Genomic DNA, 22,230 nt, shown 5'->3' on the forward strand with positions numbered 1-22,230 from the left:
AACACTGCGGCCAAAGTTGGAATTTTTCTGCATTTTTGGGCTCAGTGGCAGTTTTTCAAAATCACAACATGTTGAGACTATGACGTTTTTTTCACTGAAAAAACTACCAAAGGAGAAAAATTGCAATTTCCACACAAAGGTAAAAACGCCAGAAAAAAACACATAATTCAGAATAATGCAGAGGCAGTTTTTTAAGGCGAAAAAACAAGTCAAAACCAAGTCTAAAGGCCTTTTCATTTTACTTTGTATTGAATTGACAACAATCTTCTAATAAAGGAGACTTTGCAGAATACAACAGTTCAGAATCTTCTTTGAGGCTTTTTATTTTTATTTTGTAATGAAAGGACAATTATCTTGTGATAAAAGTGACATTTCGCAATTCCTCGCTGCAGATACAGTATGTGCTTAGATTCTTCTATGAGGCTGTTTATGTTTCTTTTATAATGAATTTACAATATCTTGGAAGGTATCGTGGCCACTTATCAGGGTGTTTTCTTCCTCTGCATGTGGACTGGATGTGAATGACGTTGTTTCTGGCACTGACAAGTCAATTACCTTGTAAGTTTTTTTTAGCTGTTTATTCTTTATTCCCAGGGTTACTATCCAAGTAACCTATGTAAACATCAAGGCTTATTTCAATCTGCAAATGGCTGTGTCTTATCTGGCTTTGTGTTTTATGCAGTGATGAGGATAAAATGTAAAATGTTAAAAAATGGACACATAGGGACTCATGTACTATGATTCCCCCTTTTTTCCCATTTTTCATAGTAATTTTAATTCATTTTTCAATTACATACACAAATGGGCTTTCACATGTCTCTAAACTTTGGTGCATTGGAAATGAGCCAATGTGCGCCAAAGTTTTTCACCTCTACGTTAAAAATTGCAGAATCACAGAAAAGGTGCAAAAGAGAGGGTAAAACATTTCAGAAATGAATGGAATTATAATGTAAAGACTACAACATGCCTAAATTGGAGAAAGTGACTGATTAGTCAGAAAAATAGCAAAACTTTGGCATATGTTTGGTACATGACGTTAATAATAGAGTGAAATGCATTTCCCCATGCTTTTTTTTTTACCAAGATTTAAACAGAAACACAATAGTGCATGAGACTAGTATTGCAGCTAAAGAGATATTCTGCTGTCTAGGTTGTTCCCGTTGCTTCCCCTGCTAACAAGTGGGGCTTGTCTTAAATGGCAGGAAAACAAGTAAGGAAAAGATTGTGGCCAGTTTCAGGGTGTGGCAAGCTGTACAACTGCCTAGGGCCAGTCACCATTTTAATAGGGGGCTCTGGGAATAGGAACTTCAAAAGCTAACTGTAACTGCCAAGTATTATTTAGCAATGTATAATGGTACTATTTGGGAACTGAACTGCCGTATCGTGTTAAGTTATAAATATTAATTTTAAATTTCCTGCCTTAAGTTCTATTTTAGTTGGCAATAAAAGCTGTAATTTTGTATCCAGTATCTAGTAATTGGTGTGATGTTATAATTTGTATGGCCGTAGTCATCAGGACTTTAAAGTATGTTTAAGGCAGGGTTCATACTGGGGAATTTTCGTCCCGAAGAATTCCATCCAGAGATTTTGAGAGCAAAGCTAGGACATTCAACGCTTGGACATTGTCACCCCATAGACTTATTGAATTCTGCCAAAAGTATGAGCCAAATTATTCTTTCAGCAGCGGAGCGTCCACCACTGGAATTCCGTACTTTGCACTTTGCAGCGGAATCTCATTGACAGCAATGGTATTCTGCTGCAGCGGAATTTCCAAGCATAATTTTTAATCATAATAACGCCCTGAAATTCAGTAGCGAGAACCTATCCTTAGAGTTAGCACCTAGACTCGATCTCTACCTATTATGAACTAACATTGCAGTGAAAGCTTTTGAGATGGTAAGTTAGAGGAACTGAATAGCAGAATGTCATTCAGTCTTAGTTCTGTTCTAATAACCAATAAGATTATGTCCATAATGTCACTGCATTTCATGATGATAAGAGTCCATTTGATCCTCTATAATGCAATGTACCACCGTGTGATGCTCCCATACATCATGACATTAAGGAATAAAGTCATCAGGACATTAAGCATTGCTGCTAAGAGAGAATATCACTGTAATATGGAGCATTACAGTCGCCAAAATGTGCCATCAGAGAAAAATGAGAATCTCCAGGGCAATAGATCCTGCAGAACAAGAAGTAGAGAGAAACACAAAGGGGAGACAGATAGGACTCACATAAAGTAATAATGGGTGAGGAGGAAAAAGAGAAATGGAACCCTACAAATTGGTCCAATCTGTATATATCAAACTTATTTAAGGAGAGTAACTCAAAAATAGAGACACAGAGCTTGGCTGCACATCCACAACTCATTGATTTAATTGCTTTTTGCTAAATTTCAAAACAGGTTGTTAGTATACCCTTAGATCAAACCGTGCAAGCCCACTCGCCATGTGAAGTCCACCTGATAAGAGTGGGTCCCTAAGCTAACACTGACATAGCACTGGGCAGTGACCACCGCTACTGCAACACCAAGCCCACACCAAACCTGATCAAACCACCAGCTCTGGTCCACCCCACCCCACAGACAAAGCACCACAGTAATAAAGGCCACTGCAAAGCACCACACCTGTGTGAACACCTACCATGTGCTCCCTGGCAAAACCCGACAGCTCAGAGAAAAATGAAGGGAAAAGCTCCAAATGTGTAAATACGGTGGAAAAATACCTGTTGGGAAACTCCGCCAAAGAAAAAGACACTCAACTCCCAGTAAATCAAGACCAATGTTGTATGTGGAATTTTCATGTCGCTTCTACAGAACTACAGTAAGAGAAACAGCCAGCAACTGCCAGAAATAAGCTAACTATATTTTGGACACAAAACTTGGAATACAATATGGCATGTAGGAAAACACCACTGTGTCTGTCACCGCCTGTCAGATATTTGCTTTGTGATTAAAGCCCGATTCAGCACCTGTGGTTATCAGTTTCTTCCTGCATTGCTCGGTAGTGGGGAGACCAAGATGCATGCAAGAGGCTAAGGGTTAGTAATAGGGTCAGTGTCTATGACAGCTCATGACCTACTGTCAGGAAACCAAACAGATAAATGTGACTGGTCCACCACACAATGCCTATGACTTTTGTTATTGACTTCTTTGCATCAGTGGAGTTTAAAGGGATACTCTGCCCCTAGACATCTTATCCCCTAACCAAAGCATAGGGGATAAGATGTCGGATCGCGGGGGTCCCACTGCTGGGGACCCCCGTGATCTCCCTGCTGCACCCAGCATTCGTTTAGGGCGTCGGGTGCAGCGCCAGAGGCTCGTGACATCATGGCCCCGCCCCCTCAATGCAAGTCTATGGGAGAGGGCATGACGGACGTCGGACCCCCAGCTGGACCCCCGGATCAGACATCTTATCCCCTATCATTTGGTTGACTAGGGGCGGAGTACCCCTTTATCAGATAGTGAAATCTCTGAATTCAAATTCATCCAAGCACTGAAAGTCTTTGTTTTAATGTTTGGATAGGGGTCCCAGTTATGTGTCCAAAAAAGTTAAAATGTTCAGTTGGGGCCTCATTTGTCAAAAGTGTTTAAAAGAAAAACTAGTTCAGCTGTGGAAAGGAAAAGAGCAGAGTGCATCATAGGAAACTTAACTTGAGTATGATATACACTTTAAGAAAGATAAAACTGCAACATCAAGAAGGACAATCTGTACGGTTATCCAAATTTGCAAAAAGGTCAAATTTCTAAATACCTGGCTCCAATGTGTGGTATTTAGGAGGGGCATCAATAGTATAATAGCCAGATCAAAAGCAAATGTTTTCAGACACATAAAACCTCAGAAATTTAATCAACCCAATACAATACGATAATGCGAAGACTCATACTACGGTCTATTTACATTGGCCAATTATCACAATTATCATTGGGTACTATTATTTTGGTCACACAATGTAAATGAAAGAGAAGAACAACAATAAATAACGAAAGTATTGTTTACCATTGACCTTCATCAATTGTACTGCCATAAAATGGGCCCACAGGCAACAGTTCCACTTTCTGCAGTATATGTGTCCAAATAAATAGTACATTTAAAATACTCACCTGTGCCTGTTCCAACATGAAGTGTGACATGGCTTTTTCATCCACAGATCAGGTTAACCTGAAGCTATGTTCACACAGCAGAATTTCTGCAGCAGATGTTTTTGCTGCTGAAATCCTGATTTTGGCGGAACCTGTTCAATGTTTCTGCAGTCTGCTCGGAAATGCATTGCCTATGGAGACGGTGCAATTCCGAGTGGCCCTAGTGCCGCAGAAATAAACAGATGAGCGGACATATTTTTGGCCGTGTAAACATAGCCAAACACTGACTGACTAGTGTGTGAAGACAAAGGGTGGTGCAGACTTCTGGCCAAAGAGGTTACAGTATAAGTAGTACAGTAAATCGCAAAGCAGGTCGCAAAAAGCTTCCTTTTGCCCACCATCTACTAGGAGAGAGTGATTAAAGCAGACAGCCCACTGGGGCATCAAGGAAATAAATATTTAGTTTTTCTCAGAAGACTTAACTGCACCTCAAGTGCCTAGGGCCAACACAGGCCCCCTGATAGTAGATGTTGGGGGGAAAAAGGATTTATCGTGTTTAAATTCAGCACGCTGATGCTTCTGTTATTCTTCTTCTTATATTTTTACATTTGCTCTAGTGTTTTAGCTAAGGTTAATCCCTTATGTTATAGGCACATGGGATGGCAATAGGGGTCCATTCTTCAATGTGGCCCAGATAACAGACCATACAAAGGAAGCCATATGCAAGAATGCAGAAATGTAAAATGAAGAGTTAATGTTATTGCTCCTTAAGTATCGGCAGGTATCCAAGGCTATAGACTTTTAGAATAGGCGTGCTCGCATCGCTTCCTGTTTTTCCTCTCCCTTTCCCCTGTTGGATTAATGAATTGACCCGACATACAGCAAAGGAACCCAGAATCACTGATTAGTGTTTTTTCAGAAGGACTCTTCTGACCCTCTTAAGACAATGGCAGGAAGACGTTTAGAGACAGGCTGATGTTTTCCCCAAATGTATATATATTTCTTTTCAATCAGGTCTTTTTTTATCTCAAGTCCTCTTTCCTGGTCTCTTCACCAATGATTCACCGCTGCCTTTCAGTCCAAGATTTAAATTAAGACTCTTGTTTTGTCTTGATTTCTCTGGAGAATAAGTGTGATTAAGGAAAGGAGCCATTTATTTAATTCATTGAATATAATTGACTCACTCCCTTTCCCACAACCATTACAATACTATTGGAACACATATTTATGGGTATTTTACTGCTGGGACATCATTACATGGGTATTTCTAGAATTGGGACATTGCTTCATTGGGTATTTTACTACTGCATTTGTTGGGACATTGCTGCCTGGTCATTTTACTATAGGAACATTGCTGTGTGAGTTCATTATTGGTATATACATAATTAACACCATTGATATGAATTACCTAAATTGGGACTTAGGCCCTCTTTTAGCTCTGCGTTGTTTAAGCGGTTGTTCCTAGAAGACTACCCCATCAACATACTCTATACAACATACTCAACATACACAATGGAAGGGGGTCTCCTGCCCAAAGAACCTGATCCCTTAATTTATCACTATACCCTACACTCCCTGCACCTTAATATATGTCTCATTTGGGCATACACAGATACTGGCTACCCTATTTACTAACTAATTAGTACTAGCTAATACTAGCTAGTACTAGCTAATTGTTTGGACAATTGAGCAAAACATTGAGCATCATACCTATTCCCTCATAGATTGTAAGCTTCTGCAAAAAGGGCTCTTGGTCATAGGCTCTATTGTCACAGGCCTCTGTTAAACAGCTACCACAAGAAGCTGCAGTGATATAAGTGTCCACATACTGACAGTTACTATATAAGGACAGTTTTATCACCAAATTGTCAGGTTTCAGAGTCCATGATAGCGAGAACATCCAGTAGAGGCTGTAAACACTGCTGCAGGATAAATCCTCTTAGAGGTTCGGTTTCTGTGTTTCAGCTATGACCCATAATCAGTGTTAAACCCCAACCCTCTCTTGGCCACCCTTTTTTGGCATCAGTCCAAAGCCAGAGTTCTCGGCATCCTCTCTAGGAAGAAGTCCTCAAACAGAAGGCTAAAAACATGTAGACACAGCATTATTGTGATTCTATTTGTCATCACTTTACAAGCACTTTACAGTTGCTAGTCATTGGTATCTGAATTATCACGTATATTACTTATTATCTTTTTTATTTTAATGTACTTTTTAGGGTATGAAATTCAGTACCACAATTTAAAAGGAGTGTCTCATGATAATATGCATTAATGTATATGCATGCTGTTTCATATTAAAGAGGCACTGTCGTAAAAAAAAAAAGTTTTATATTGTGCTTACTAAATGATAACATGACTTTTTAAATATATAGTTATTTAAAAAAAAAAAAAAAAGTCAATTTTACCTTATCTTTTTTTTTTTTTTTATTCCCACCACCAGGGTAATCTATTTTCCTCCACACCACTGACTCTTACAGCACGTTGGTTATCAGCCGTAAGGAAGGCAAGCTGGTACCCTGTATAGGAGATCTGTGCTGTGCAGGCTTGCTCCTGACAGACTGCTCTTCAGTGTATGATTGTCCCTGATTGGCTGAAGCCGTACACCCCCCCCCCCCCCTCATCTATATTCACTGCTTCTCTAACCATGTAACCTGCTCAGCTCTCCCAGCAACTTAGAGCAGCAGTTAAAGGAGCATGAAAACACAGTTCTCAGCGTATCTAAACATAATATTTATGATATTCCCTGTAGCTAAGTATGTGTGATACTGCAAGTTCTCAGCTGAGTATCTAAGCATATATATATATATATATATATGTGTGTGACACTGTATGCAGTCTTATATGTGTGATACTGATTTTACAGCAGTGTATCTAAGCATATTATGTGTGATACTGCCTGACAGCCTATTATGTGTGATACTGCAAGCTCTGTGTTTCTGTTTGGAAATCACTGTGTTAGAACAGCAGCTCTGCTATTTAGGAGTCTGAGAAAGCTGGAAGACATACACAAATAGAACAGACAGAAAATGTATCCATAAAAAATTACTGTACTTTTAGCGCTAAACCTTTTCACTAAGATCTAGATTTATTTTTACACGTTTTACCCTATTATAACCTCACCATTAGTGTCTTAGATATACTGCAGACAAACTCCAATAATCCTCTCTTTGTAACATGTACAGCATGAAAACAAAGAGGAAGGGGTTTCAGAGCAGCCTGCAGTGATTGGATGACTGTCCAGACTGGCTCCCCAGTGACTCAGAGCAGACTGAGAGGAGTCATGTAGAGGGAGGGCAAGATATGGACACACCCCCTCCACAAGAGAAGATGAAATGCAAGTGAGCAAGAGAAAAAGGGTTTTTGTGAGAGAAAAATAGGTGCTGGACATATGTATATGACCAGGATTAGGTACTGAGTAACATATAACAATTTTTTTTGTGGGATATAACAAGAAAGCTTTAAGTATGTGTGGGTTTGTGGGAAGGTGAGGGAGACAATAGTCTGTGTAACTAACATTTATTTCATAGCTATCTTATATGTATCAGTCCATAAAATAAGTTACCCGCACTGCTGCTTCACATATGGAAATGTTAACTGAACTCCTCTAGCGGCACGACCATTCAGGTGCTCACATATAAGATAAGAGATGTGTCCAATGCAGAAATGTAGAAGAATAGAGCACTCACCCGGTCTTGACGTAAGAAACTTCTTTATAGTGTCAAAACATTCTTAGCGTTCCATGGAGTGTGGGAGAGCAGACAGGAACAGGGAAGTGGGGAAGTGGGATGGGTTCCTGTCATCCCACTTCCCTGTTCCTGTCTGCTCTCCTGCACTCCATGGAACGCTAAGAATGTTTTGACACAATAAAGAAGTTTCTTACGTCAAGACCGGGTGAGTGCTCCATTCTTCTACATTTCTGCATTGGATACATATCTTATATGTATAGTCAGTTTTTGTGTTTCACTAGGCAAAGGTTCTAAAACATAGCTGTAAAGTTTCCAATTAAGTAATTGGTATTTGAATTAAGTAAATCTGGTCTATATGATATAGACCTAAAATAGATGTCAGCTTTTTGACAGTGCTTTCAGACCTGTCAGTTGATTAAAAAAAAACGATATTTAATTTACCAAGACACGAGTACTTTCATAAAAGATCAATTGAATATTTTTAGAAAAATATGAACTGAGGGCTAAGAACAAAAGTTCAAAGACAAGGTAAGGAAATTGTGGTCAGAAACAGAAAGGACAAAGAAATATCTTAGGGCCCTTTTAGATAACTTAACCGGAGACAGCATTGTGGTGTACAGTCATTTTCCCTACCTACACAATTCTGTTTTTGACCACATTAAGATTTCCAATAATAAATCTTTAGAGTTTTCAGAAAAAAATGTGAACATGCCCACTTTATCAAGTTAAAAATGCTATTTAAGGGGTTGTTTGGGTTTATTCTTGTAAAGTGTGTCCTTTTGCAAAAAAATTGTCGCAAAAAATGTGCTCCAAACTTGTGTTGCAAAAGCCGACAACTGTCAAAATGAGAATGATAAATCTGGGCCTATGTGACAGTAACAGTAGAGTACATTTCTATACATGTTACATTGCTAATCTTATTCTACATTCCAAATGACAGGTACAAGGCTGATGGAGGCAAGCCTGGGTTTGTGGTCCGGTCCCTCCTTCCTCCTGTCGTCAGGATTTTCTGCCTTCGGCTGACTCCAGTTCTTGTGTGACTCCAATGGTGACTCTCACTTCAGCGTCTGTGATGTCCCGTGTCTTCCAGGCCGATGAGTATGAGCCACATGGCTGTTGTCGACCTCTTGCCTGCAGTGGGACAGGAGCCGTGGAGTGAGCAACGTCTTTCATTTTTACAGGAGATATCTGGCCTCCTCTTCATATGGGTAGTGTCATGCAGGGGCTTCAAGGAGGTGGCAGTGGCTCCCGTCTGAGCAGTGGATGAGTTAAGGTCCATTCTGGGGTTGTCAGGTGTTACACTGGGCATGAGAAGGAGGGCAGGGGGCTGGAGGGGGGAGGGTATATAGGTTGCAAAGGGCATATCTGTACTAGTTATGGTGGTTTGGGGGAGGGTAGGGGTTGATAGGACTGCTAGGGGTAATTCTCATGTGGGATATTTTGCTATAATGTTCACAAAGGTCATGCAACTGAGCTTGGTATATCAGAGTACATGTATTTATTCTGTTCAGATGTACTTCTCACGTCTGAGGGGTTGTTATGTTTTATCAATTTTTCTTATAGGTTCAACTGTACAACTGCTTGTGGCTGGGAAAACGTTGGTTTGTGTAGCTTGTAAGCTGCATGTAAGATTTGGTCTTAGGTTTGGGGAGGGATCGGGGTCAGGGTTGGTTAGTGGCTTTCTTTCACCTGACCTGGTGGGTCAGGCAGGCAGCCTGCTGCCATTTCTTCATCACATTGTTTTCTATTCAGTCTTCTGTGTGCTCCCGGTGCGGGTTCTTACTCTAGCTTCTTTAGCCCAATGTGTGGGCTTAAACGTCTTCTTCTATGTTCCTCTTTACTCGCATCACCTGCAGGGTTAGATTGTTTTACTTGTGTTTCCTCAGTATGTTATGTACATCAGTAGGCCATGCAGGCTTCTGTTAATCAGGGTCTTTTTGTGGTTCTGTGCATCAGGCCTTGGTTTGCTCTAGTTTCACATAAAGAGAATTTCAGTCACTTTTAGGCATGTAAAATTTTGCGATGACAATCATTCCTCTTGGCAGGTCATTCATATCTCGACTCCTGGCTCAACTGTCAGTGATACCCTATTTAGTGATACCCTATTTAGCATGAGCAGACCTAGTTATGTGAGGAGAGTTTTTGCATACATTAAATGGTATATCTATGTTCATACTGGCTTTCTCTGGTCTGGAGTGTGGCTGCTGGAAGAGAGGCTGCTGAAAGAGAGTTTTAAAATCCAGGATATACCTACTGTGCGGAGTGATTCTGGGGATTATACATATTTGTGTGAGTACATTTGCACATAGTGGGATCACTGATTTTTAAACAGCCTTTTTACTATTTTTTTTCTCTACTGTGCCTTTAGGGGAAGGGGTAAATTGGTCACAGGTGCATAAATCTTAGTTTGTGACTCAGTTCTGAGCTTTCTCGGGTCTGAGTGTGGCTGCTGAAAGAGAGTTTTAAAATTCAGGAGTTTGAAAGCAGGAGTTTGAGATCCCTGTAAGTGTAACTTTCCTTGCACTGTAGGGACTTTAAACTCACAAAGTCTACAGAGAATTTAATTTTAAAATTTACTTTCTGTTTTTTGGCTGTTAATCTGTGAAATCCCCATAACTAGATGGCCTTCATGTTGAAAAATGCAGTCCGGTGTACATCTTGCGCAATGTATGCAATTCTTGAACAGCAGTTTGAGGGTGCATATTGTTGTGTGAGATGTGTGTGAGTTGTTCATTTGGAAGCCCAGATCCTGGATCTAGAAGAGCAACTGGCAACACTGAGACGCATTGACAACTTGGAGAGGAGTCTCCTGCTCGCTGAGCAAGCACTCTCAGGGGTAGAGGTGGGAGAGGATAGCGGGGCAGAGGTGCAGGACAGTTAGGCAGCTAGCTGGGTTACAGTTAGAAAACGGGGTAGAGGAAAAAGTGTCAGGGAGGCTAGTCCTGAACTGGCACACCCCAACAAGTTTGCCCGGTTGGCAGATGAGGGAGATGCCATTTCAGAGCTATCAGTACTGCAGCAGGATACTGCCTCTGACCGCCAGGGGGTTGTCTGCTAAAGTAAGGAGGGGGAGGAGGAGTGCAGGGCAGGCCAGACAGGTACTGGTAGTGGGGACTCTATTATTAGGGGGACAGACAGGGCAGTCTGGAAAAAACTAATAAATTAAACAACTTCTTCTCCACTGTATACAGTGAAAATGAAATGCAAGGTGAAATACAGCGAGATAAGGTAAACTCCCCAGTTCAGGTCACCTGTCTAACCCAGGAATTATAGGCCTGTTAGTTTAACCTCCGTTGTATGTAATTTGTTTGAGGGTTTTCTAAGAGATGCTATTTTGGAGTATATTGATAAAAATAAATGTATGACCCCATATCAGCATGGCTTTATGAGGGATCGGTCCTGTCAAACTAACATGATCAGCTTTTATGAGGAGGTGAGCTCCAGACTTGACCAGGAGCAATCGCTGGATGTCGTATATCTGGTTTTTCTAAAGCATTTGATACGGTGCCACATGAAAGGTTGGTGCATAAAATGAGAATGCTTGGACTGGGGGAAAATGTGTGCAAGTGGGTAAGTAACTGGCTCAGATATAGGAAACAGAGGGTGGTTATTAATGGTACTTATTCTGATTGGGTGACTGTTACTAGTGGGGTACCATAGGGGTAGTCTTGGGTCCTATTCTATTTAATATATTCATTAATGACCTTGTAGAGGGGTTGAATAGTAAAGTAGCAATCTTTGCAGATGATACAAAACTCTGTAAAGTGGTAAACACAATAGAGGACAGTGCACTGTTACAAATGGATCTGGATAGGTTGGAGGTTTGGGCTGGGAAGTGGCAGATGAGGTTCAACACTGATAAATTTAAGGTAATGCACATGGGGAAGATAGAATGCATATGGGGAAGAAATCCCGGGATTACATATTAAATGGGAGAACACTTTGGACAACTGACATGGAAAAGGACTTAGGAGTCTTAGTTAACAGTAAATTTAGCTGTAGTGACCAGTGTCGGGCAGCTGCTGCCAAGGCAAATAAAATCATGGTGTGCATCGATAGAGGCGTAGATGCCCACAACAAGGAAATAATTATACCGCTGTATAAATCACTAGTCAGACCACACATAGAATACTGTATACAGTACTGGGCATCAGTGTTCAAAAAAGATATAGTGGAGCTGGAGAGGGTTCAAAGACGGGCAACCAGAGTAATACGGGGAATGGGAGGACTACAGTACCCAAAAAGATTATCAGAATTAGGGTTATTTAACATTGTTAACAAGGGAAGGTCTCCCCTGTCTCCCGGCGAGCGCGGACCCGCTCCTTAGGGCGCGCGCGCCGACTTCATGAAATTTAAAGGGCCAGCGCACCATTGATTGGTGCCTGGCCCTCACTGCCCATATAAATGTCTCCTGCCCCTTCCTGCCCTCGCCGGACCTTTAGTGCCTTGTGCCTAGTGAAAGCGTTCCTATTGTTCTGTGTTGCCCTTACCTGTTGCCGACCCGTTGCCCGTGACTACCGCTAGTGAACCCGTTCTGCCTGCCCTGACCTGTTGCCTGACTGTCGCCTGTGAACCTGAGCCACCTGCCCTGACCTCTGCTACGTCTGACTACGCTTCTGCCTGCTCCTACTGTACCGCGCCATTCTCAGCTACCAGAGGGGTCGAGTCGCTATCGGGTGGAACGACCTGGGGGCTACCTGCCGCAGCAAGACCATCCCGCTTTGCTGCGGGCCCTGGTGAAGACCAGTAGTCCCTTAGACTCCGTTCCCCTGGTTCGCCCCTCTGGTTCAGTGGATCCACCTCCTGTCACCTGACCGGTACGTTACATAGGTTATTACTGGGGAATTTGAATTTGGATGGTAGCCAATATTTGGGGTATTTTTTCCATATTAAAGCAGCTTTTGCTACTTCCAGAGGGTTCCAACACACGTTATCCAGCTTCTGGATAGGTGGAACTCTTTATACTTCTCTCAAAATCCGCAGATAGAAATGGGCCAGGCATTTGCCAGGCTTGTTTAATGTGTTATATGTCTGTGTGTTTATTAATAAACTCTTAAATTCCTACTTATGTTTCTTGCCCCCTTTTTTGGCGTATTCGCCTCTGATCGCGGCACACCTCAGGCAGAGGCGGCTCTACCATTAGGCAAGTTAGGCGGACGAATAAGGCCTCGTATTAGCAGGGGCCTTGCGGCTGCCTTACTCTCCCTCCTAAAAAAGTAAAATGAGTGACAATGCGTTTAATGTATGCATCCCCACTCAGTATTGTACAGGAGCAGGGAACAGGAATTCCTGCTCCTGTACTCACAACTCCATAGCTCTTACCATGCTGGCCAGTCACGAGGACGTCATCACAACGTGCGCAGCCTGCACCAGAAGTCCTGTGCCGGAAAAGACTTAGGCCCAGGAGGAGAACGGGAGGAGGCTGAGGAGCTGAGACTGGGCGCTGTTGGGCCGACTGAGCGCGGACATCGGACATCAGGTGAGGGGACAATAACAGCTGGGGAACAGAAATATAGGAAAGTAAAAGACAGGGGGAATATTAAAGGGAGCAGGACCTCTATTAAGGGGGAAGTCTGTAAGGGGGAAAAGGAGGGGGTAGAGGAAGATAAGGGTGGGGGTGGGCAGAAGGAGAAGATTGCTCTATATAAGGGGGTACTGGAGGAGAAGAGGGTTTTATATAAGGGGGTACAGGAGGAGAGGAAGATAGCTCTATAAAAGGGTATACAGGAGGAGCTGAAGAGGGCTCTATATAAGTGGGTACTGGAGGAGAAGAGGGCTCTATATTAGGGGGTGCAGGAGGAGAGGAAGAGGGCTCTATATAAGGGGGTACAGGAGGAGTGGAAGAGTGCTGTACATAGCGGAGTACATGAGGAAAGGAAGATGGGCTTATATAAGGAGCACAGGAGGAGAAGAGGGCTCTATATAAGGGAATACAAGAGTAGAGGATGAGGGCTGTATATGAGGGGGCACAGGAGGAGAGGGGCTTTATATAAGGAGGTACAGGAGGAGAAGATGGCTCTAAATAAAGGGGCACAGGAGGAGAGGAAGAGGGCTCTTAATAAGGGGTACAGGAGGAGAAGAGGCCTCCATATAAGTGGGTACAGGAGGAGAAGAGGGCTCTATATAAAGGGGTACAGAAGGAGAGGAAGAGGGCTCTATATAAGGGGGTACAGGAGGTGGAGAGGCCTCCATATAAGTGGGTACAGGAGGAGAGGAGGTGTATGTAGGAGGGGACATGAGGAGAAGATGGGTCTTTAGGGGGGAACAGGAGGAGTGGAGGGGTCTATTAGCGGGCGCAGAAGGGGAGGAGGTTGTCTATAAGGTAGGACAGCAGAACCTTAGGGAGCACCCCTGTCTGTCACTATGAGGTCCCTTTAGGTCCTGTTTCTGCTGCTTCCATTCTGCACCTTTCAGCACCCTGCAGGCCAGACACACAGTAGTGAGTACTTATGTTACACTTCCACCCACCAGAGTTTCATCTCAGTCGTCTGTAATTAGTAAAGGAGATTAATGTAGATTTTATAGATTCTGAGGATTTCCCTTTTGTTTCGCTGAAGGCACTAAAGTCTACTAGAGAGTTTTTTTATTGAATGCAAAAAGGGTTTAAAAACAATGCAGAACCGTAAATCTGGAGCCGCTGTAGTGACCCTCTCTATTATTTGGCACCAATCATACTTGTATCAGGTAGCTGCCCAGTATTTTACACAATAATATCCCTCATACAATACTGTACTGCCAACCAACACTACTTATTGACATCTTGTCAGTGAGGGCCTCATGTTCAAGTTTCGCCTAAGGCCTCACAAAGTCTAGAGCAGCCTACAATGGCCAGGTAACTCCAAACACAAGTACAAGGCTGGTAGAGGCAATTCTGGGTTTTTTGTGTGAGTAGACACAGGCCATTCTTGAGGCAGTCTGGTCCCTCCTTCCTCATGTCGCCAGGAGTCGCTGCCTCAGGGGTGGAAAAATGCTGCAGAGTAAGAACTCTTTAACATAGTAACATAGTTCATAAGGTTGAAAAAAGACCAGAGTCCACCAAGTTCAACCTATATCCCTAATGAGTCCCTACTAAGTTGATCCAGAGGAAGGCAAAAAAACCTCATACTAGAGGTAAAAATTCCTTCCCGACTCCAAATATAGCAGTCAGAATAAATCCCTGGATCAACGTTCTGTCCCTATAAATCTAGTATACATAACCAGCGATGTTATTACTCTCCAAAAATGCATCCAGACCCCTTTTGAACTCTTTTACAGAGTTTACCATGACCACCTCCTCTGGCAGAGAGTTCCATTGTCTCACTGCTCTTACAGTAAAGAACCCCTGTCTGCTGGTGTAGAAACCTTCTTTCCTCAAGACGTAAAGGATGCCCACTTGTTATAGAGACAGTTCTGGGTATAAATAGATCATGGGAGAGATCTCTGTATGGTTCCCTGATATATTTATACATAGTTTTTAGGTCGCCTCTAAGCCTTCTTTTTTCTAAACTAAATAACCCTAATTCTGATAATCTTTCTGGGTACTGTAGTCCTCCCATTCCCCGTATTTCTCTGGTTGCAAGTCTTTGAACCCTCTCCAGCTCCACTATATCTTTCTTGTACACTGGTGCCCAGTACTGTACACAGTATTCTATGTGTGGTTTGACTAGTGATTTGTACAGCGGTAGAATTATTTCCTTGTTGTGGGCATCTATGCCCCTATTGATGCACCCCATGATTTTATTAGCCTTGGCAGCAGCTGCCCGACACTGGTCACTACAGCTAAATTTACTGTTAACTAAGACCCCCAAGTCCTTTTCCTCGTCAGTCGTTCCCAAAACAGAAGTGTGATTAGTTTATTTTTGTCAATTAAAAAATGTCAAAGTGACTGAACACATACTCTACATATGGAGCGGTGCTGTTTTTGCAAAAAAAGAAGCAGCGTTTTTCTAAGGCCATGTTCATAAGGCCGAAAATGGGTGAAATGTCCGTCCGAAAAATACTGGTGCACATTCTGCATATCGTACCAGAATCCGTATTTCCACCATGTGCCTAGTGCAGCAGAAACACTGCAGGGACAACCCCTTTAACGACAAAGCCCATTTTGACCTTAAAGGAGAACTCCAGAACATAAAAATTGTCCCCCATGGTGCTGGTAGTAAAACAATAAAGATGTACATACCTTCCTCCGCTCCCCTGGGGCCTCCGGTAACCGGCTCTGGTCTCCGCCGCGATCCACTTCCTGGTTGCTGGTGGTCGGATGAATCATACTACGCTCAGCCAATCACCAACCGCAGCGAAGTCAGACTCGACTCGGCCGGCGATAGGCTGAGCGGCAGTGTGACGTTTTCGGCCCCGGCCGCAGGTGCCGGTGTAGTGAAGAATTTTGTGTCCTGAAGCGTTTTCACACTGCCGCTCAATCTATCGCCGGCCGAGTCTGACTTCGCTGCGGCTGGTGATTGGCTGAGCGCAGTATGATTCATCCGACCACCGGCAACCAGGAAGTGGATCGCGGCGGAGACCGGAGCCGGTTACCGGAGGCCCCAGGGGAGCGGAGGAAGGTATGTACAGCTTTATTTTTTTACTGCCGGCAGAATGGGTGACAATTTTTATATTCCGGAGTTCTCTTTTAACCCCTTAAGGACCAAGCCCGTTTTCATCTTAAGGCCCAGAGCATTTTTTGCACATCTGACCACTGTCACTTTAAACATTAATAACTCTGGGATGCTTTTACTTATGAATTTGATTCCAAGATTGTTTTTTCGTGACATATTCTACTTTAAAATAGTGGTAAATTTTCGTCAATACTTGCATCATTTCTTGGGAAAAAATTAAAAAATTTCATGAAAATGTAAAAAATGTAGCATTTTTATAATTTTGAAGCTCTCTGCTTGTAAGGAAGATAGACATGCCAAATATATGTTATATTGATTCACATATACAATATATCTAATTTATGTTTACATCATAAAGTTGACCTGTTTTTACTTTTGGAAGACATCAGAGGGCTTCAAAATTCAGCATCAATTTTCAAATTTTTCATTAAATTTTCAAAATCGGAATTTTTCAAGGACCAGTTCAGTTTTGAAGTGGGTTTGAAGGGCCTTCATATTAGAAATACCCCACAAATTACCCCATTATAAAAACTGCACCCCTCAAAGTATTTAAAAATGACATTCATAAAGTTTGATAAGCCTTTAGGTGTTTCACAGGAATAGCAGCAAAGTGAAGGAAAAAATTCAAAATCTAAATTTTTTACACTCGCATGTTCTTGTATACCCAGTTTTTGAATTTTTACAAGGGGTAATAGGAGAAAAAGCCCACCAAAATTTGTAACCCAATTTCTCTTGAGTAAGGAAATATCTCATATGTGACTTCTTCTCTTCTGAGCATTGTAGTTTGCCGCAGAGCATTTTACATCCTAACATGGGGTATTTCCATACTCAGAAGAGATGGGGTTACAAATTTTTGGGGGGCATTTTCTCCCATTACCCTTTGTAAAAAATGGTAAATTTGGGGGAAAAACTGCACTTTAGTGAAAAACTTTACACATCCGACTTTGAAGAGGCACTGTCATTGTTAAAAACGTTTCATATATTGCAGGACTCATTATAATATGACATTTCACAATATACACCTGTTAAAAAAGCTAAAAATAGCCACCACTAGGGGTCGCATGTCTTTTAGCCAGACAGACTAGTCTAGATTTTACAGCATACTGGATACCGGCCGTAAAGCATACCGGTATCCAGTATAAGAGATTTCTATTGTGTATTCAAAACTACAGATAAAGGATGTGTGGACATGCTGGGAGCTGTAGTTTTAAAACAGCTGGAGGCAACACTGCTCTAACACAGTTATTTACAAACATTGCAGCTTCAGTTGTTACTAAACTACAACTCCCAGCATGCTGAAATAGTCAAAGCTTTCTCGGACTCCTGAATGACAAAGAAGTTGATCAGACATTCAGGAGTCTGTGAAAAATGAATGACACACATAGTGACAGCTATGCTGATTAGCATCCAGCTTTACTAGGAGAAGATAAACATGTATTCAGATAGAACATGTATTCATAAAAATGCTGTATTTTTATCTAAAAAATCCTTGCACTAATTTTATAAAGATCTATTCTTATATTTATACATTTTATCCTGTTATGAACTCACCATAATGTCTTCTGATTACTGCAGGCAAGCTCCAAGTATCTTCCGCTGACACATGACACATCATAAAACCAGAGAGGAAAGGGTTACAGAGTAGAGAGTACTGATTGGCTGACTGCCCAGGCTTTCTCCTGTGAGGGAGACAGACTGACACGCCCCTCCAGCCTGCACAATGAAAAAGTAACTCACCAGCAGATAAATGATTATATCTCTTGATATATAGGTCAGAGACACATAAAAATTATATGCACATGATCAGGATTGGGTCCTGAGTAACATATAACTTTTTTCTTTTTTTTTGCACTATGACAGGTAAGCTTTAACGAAAAGGGGTGTTAAGGCTCACCCTTGTTACGTGCTTTGAGGGGTGTAGTTTCCAAAATAGTATACATGTGTTTTGTTTTTGTTTTTTTGCTGTTTTGGCACCATAGGAGCTTCCCAAATGTGACATGCCCCCCAAAAAACATTTCAGCAAAATTCACTCTCCAAAATCACATTGTTGCTCCTTCCCTTCTGAGCCCTCTACTGCGTCCGCCGAACACTATACATACACATTTGGCTTTAGGAAAGCAAATTTTGCTAAAATGGTTTTTGGGGGAGCATATCACATTTAAGAAGCCCCTATGGTGCCAGAACAGCAAGACAAAAAAAAAAAAACAACATGGCATACTATTTTGGAAACTACACCCCCCCAAGGAAAGTAACAATGGGTTCAGTGAGCCTTAACACCCCACAGGTATTTGACGACGTTTTGTTAAAGTCGGATGTGTAAATGAAAAAAAAAATGTATTTCACTAAAATGCTGGTTTTTCACACAGGTGGGGGTTTACGGTGAGTTTCCCGCTAGAAGTTTGCGCTGCAGCGGAAAATTTGCCGCAGCTCAAATTTGAAGCAGGAAACTCACTGTAAACCCGCCGGTGTGAATGTACCCTGTACATTCACATGGGAGGGTAAACCTCCATCTGTTTCAAAACTACAACTCCTAGCATACACTGACAGACCGTGCATGCAGGGAATTGTACTTTTGCAACAGCTTGAGGCACACTGGTTGGAAAACCTTCAGTCAGGTTCTGTTACCTAACTCAGTATTTTCCAACCAGTGTGCCTCCAGCTGTTGCCAAACTACAACTCCCAGCATGTACTGATTGCTGAAGGGCATGTAGTTATGCAACAGCTGGAGGTACGCAACTACAACTCCCTGCATGCCAAGACAGCTGTTTGCTGCTCGGGCATGCTGGGAGTTGTAGTTTTGCAAGATCTGAAGGGCCACCATTTAGAGACCACTGCACAGTGAACTCCAAACTGTGGCGTTCCAGATGTTGCAAAACTATAAATCCCAGCATGTCAAGACAGCAAACAACCCCGATCCCACTTATTTTCCGGGTCACCGGAATCGCCACAGATCGACGGTCTGAATTGACATGGGGGGGGGGGGGTGTCTCAGAACCCCCCAGGGGTTTGCACGGGGTGCCTACTGAATGATTTCAGCAGGCATCCCGGTCCCTGCCCGGTGAGCGTCAGGGACCGGAATTCCCACGTGCATACAGGTACGTCTTTGGTCCTTAACCCCTTAACCCCTTGGGGACGGAGCCCATTATGACCCTAAGGACGGGAGCATTTTTTTTTTTCAAATCTGACCTTGATCAATTTATGCATTAATAACTCTGGGATGCTTTTACTTATAAATTTGATTCCAAGAATGTTTTTTCATGACATATTCTACTTTATGTTAGTGGCAAATTTTCGTCGATACTTGCATCATTTCTTCAAATTCAAATTCCAAAATTTGATGAAAAAATTGAAAATATTGCATTTTTCTGACTTTGAAGCTCTCTGCTTGTAAGGAAAATAGACATCCCAAATAAATTATATATTGATTCACATACACATACAATATGTCTACTTTATGTTTGCATCATAAAGTTGACATGTTGGGGCAGAGCCTGGCCGCTGAGCTGGATGGCCGCTTAACTGCGCTGCTCTCCACGACCGAGACCTGAACCGACCTTATACAGCTCCTCATCTTACACCAAAATGGGCAGAACGGATCGAGAAGGTGCTGGTGCCACCCCTGGTCCAACGAAATCTAACAAGAACCAGGCGGACATGGCGAAATACCTGAGGGCAAAGTCCCAGCAGAGCCCGGCGCGGTCTTCCAAGATGGCGCTGGCTCCCGCTGCTGCTGACGGAGACGAGGCATCAGAAGACTAGAGTTACTGCGGTAGCCAGGTGGACTCAGGTGGGGAAGACCCGAAACTTCACCTAACCAAAGCCTTTCTGAGAAAGACTGTGCAACAAGCGGTTGCTAAAGCGATCCAAGCGGCCTTCGTACCGGTGCTACAGGAGCTGGCGGATATTAAGTCAGAAGTCCGCCATGCGGCCTCCCGCACCGAGCACTTAGAAACGGCATTGACTGACACAGTGTCCTTCTGCGACTCAACTGGGCACCAGCTCCAGCACCACGAGAACCAACTCAATAAAGCCTTCTTGATGTTAGAAGACCAGGAAAACCGGAGTCGGAGGAAAAACGTGAGGATTAAAGGCGTACCCGAGACATACGCTTCGGAAGCCCTCCATGGCGTCACCACGCAGATTTTCGCCTCCTTGCTAGGAGATGAAAGAGCGGCAGCCATTGTTATAGAACGGGTCCATAGGGCGCTTAAGCCTAAGCCTCAACCGAACGAACCTCCCAGAGACTTGGTCTGCGGGCTGCTCAGCTATCTGGACACCGCTGCGGTCCTCAGGGCTAATAGAGAAACCGAGGACCTGAGATTTGAAGGTACGCAGATTCAGATCTACCAAGATATCGCTCCATCCACGCTGGCTAAGCGACGTCTCCTTAACCCCCTGCTGCAGAAACTCAGAGAGCACCACTTACCTTACATGTGGTTGTTCCCTTTCGGCATCTCCATACTGAAAGGTGGGAAAAGGATCTCCATCAGGTCTCCGGATGAGCTTGATAAAGCCTGGGCGCTGCTGGAAATTGACCCAATTGCCATCCCCTCCTGGCTGCCAGTGAATATGTGCCACACACTGCCATCGCTCCCGAAGCAGATTGGAGGCCCGCGAGCAGAAAAGCCTAAACCTTCTAAAGCCCGCAGACATGCAGCTAAGCTACAGAAGGACTATGACACCACCTGATCTCCACCGGTCTCCTGTCCGATAAGTATATTGCCTTCATTTAAGTTTCCTAGTTACTGTACTTCCCGCCTTGGCCGTTATAGCCCGTTTGCAGAGCGCCTGGCTTATTGTTGCTTGCCTGGAACTATTCAGCACTTGCGGAATGACCCTGCTGTGTTCTAACTGTTGGTGGACTCCCATTGTTCCACAGCCTGACGGCCTCTGTGTTACTCTACAGCATGACCTGTCAGTGCTTAATGTTGTGGGGCTGCGATGCAATGTTTCCCCTGTAGCGCTGCATATTGCATTTACCTGGCCTTTCCCCCCCATCTCCTGGCCCTATACCGTAGATCACGGCATCTCTCGCTGCCGCCCCCCCCCTCCTTTCCCTGCATAGTACCTGCTCGTGACTGCTACCACCCACAACCTGCTAGCCGAGAGATGCCCCATTGCCACCCGCATGCTTTGGGTCCTGGACTTCCCTGCTCCCACGGACCCTTCCCTAACCCTTCCTTGGCCCCCCACGGACACTTGGAGGCATGAGACTCACCGGTCAAGCGGGCCACTGCTGTATGCCCCACTCGGTCATCTGAGGTGTGGCTGGACTGTTGGCATTCCATGGACTGGCACGAGGGGCACGCCTTGATACCTACCAAGTAGATGTGATGAGCCGCTGCTGAGCCTCCTCGGCCTTGCTTTGATACCTTATTTTTCTAAGGGGTCCGTGTGTGGTCTAAACGACTGGCAGGGGGGGTGGGGGTGGCTGGCTGGCTGGCTGAGTGGCTGGGGAGGGGGGGTCATGTCATGTCATACCGTGTCATGTCGTTTCATTTAATTTAATTTTATCTACTTTAACCTAATTTGCTTATGCATACTAGTCTGGGATTCTTACAGCTAGCTACCTATTACAGTGGGTTCGTACTTAGCCCGCTATTTGTTCCATGCGGGATGTTCTGCACATATGTTACTCTGAGGGCTGTATTTCTTCACATTCACCTATTTTAGAGTTTTAAGGTTCTAACAATGGTCGATTTGGTCGTCGGTTCAGGAATTTATCCGTAACCCTACTTTCTACACCCACCTTTTTCTTTCTCTCTTTGTAGAAAGGCTATCCCCTCTTCATTTCCCCCTCACCTGTACACCTTAGTACTTCACCCTCCCATTGGCTGCTTTATCACCTATAGTGAACTGTTTCTCCCTT

This window comes from Hyla sarda, chromosome 1, assembly GCF_029499605.1.
Source record: "Hyla sarda isolate aHylSar1 chromosome 1, aHylSar1.hap1, whole genome shotgun sequence".
Classification (NCBI taxonomy): Eukaryota; Metazoa; Chordata; class Amphibia; order Anura; family Hylidae; genus Hyla; species Hyla sarda.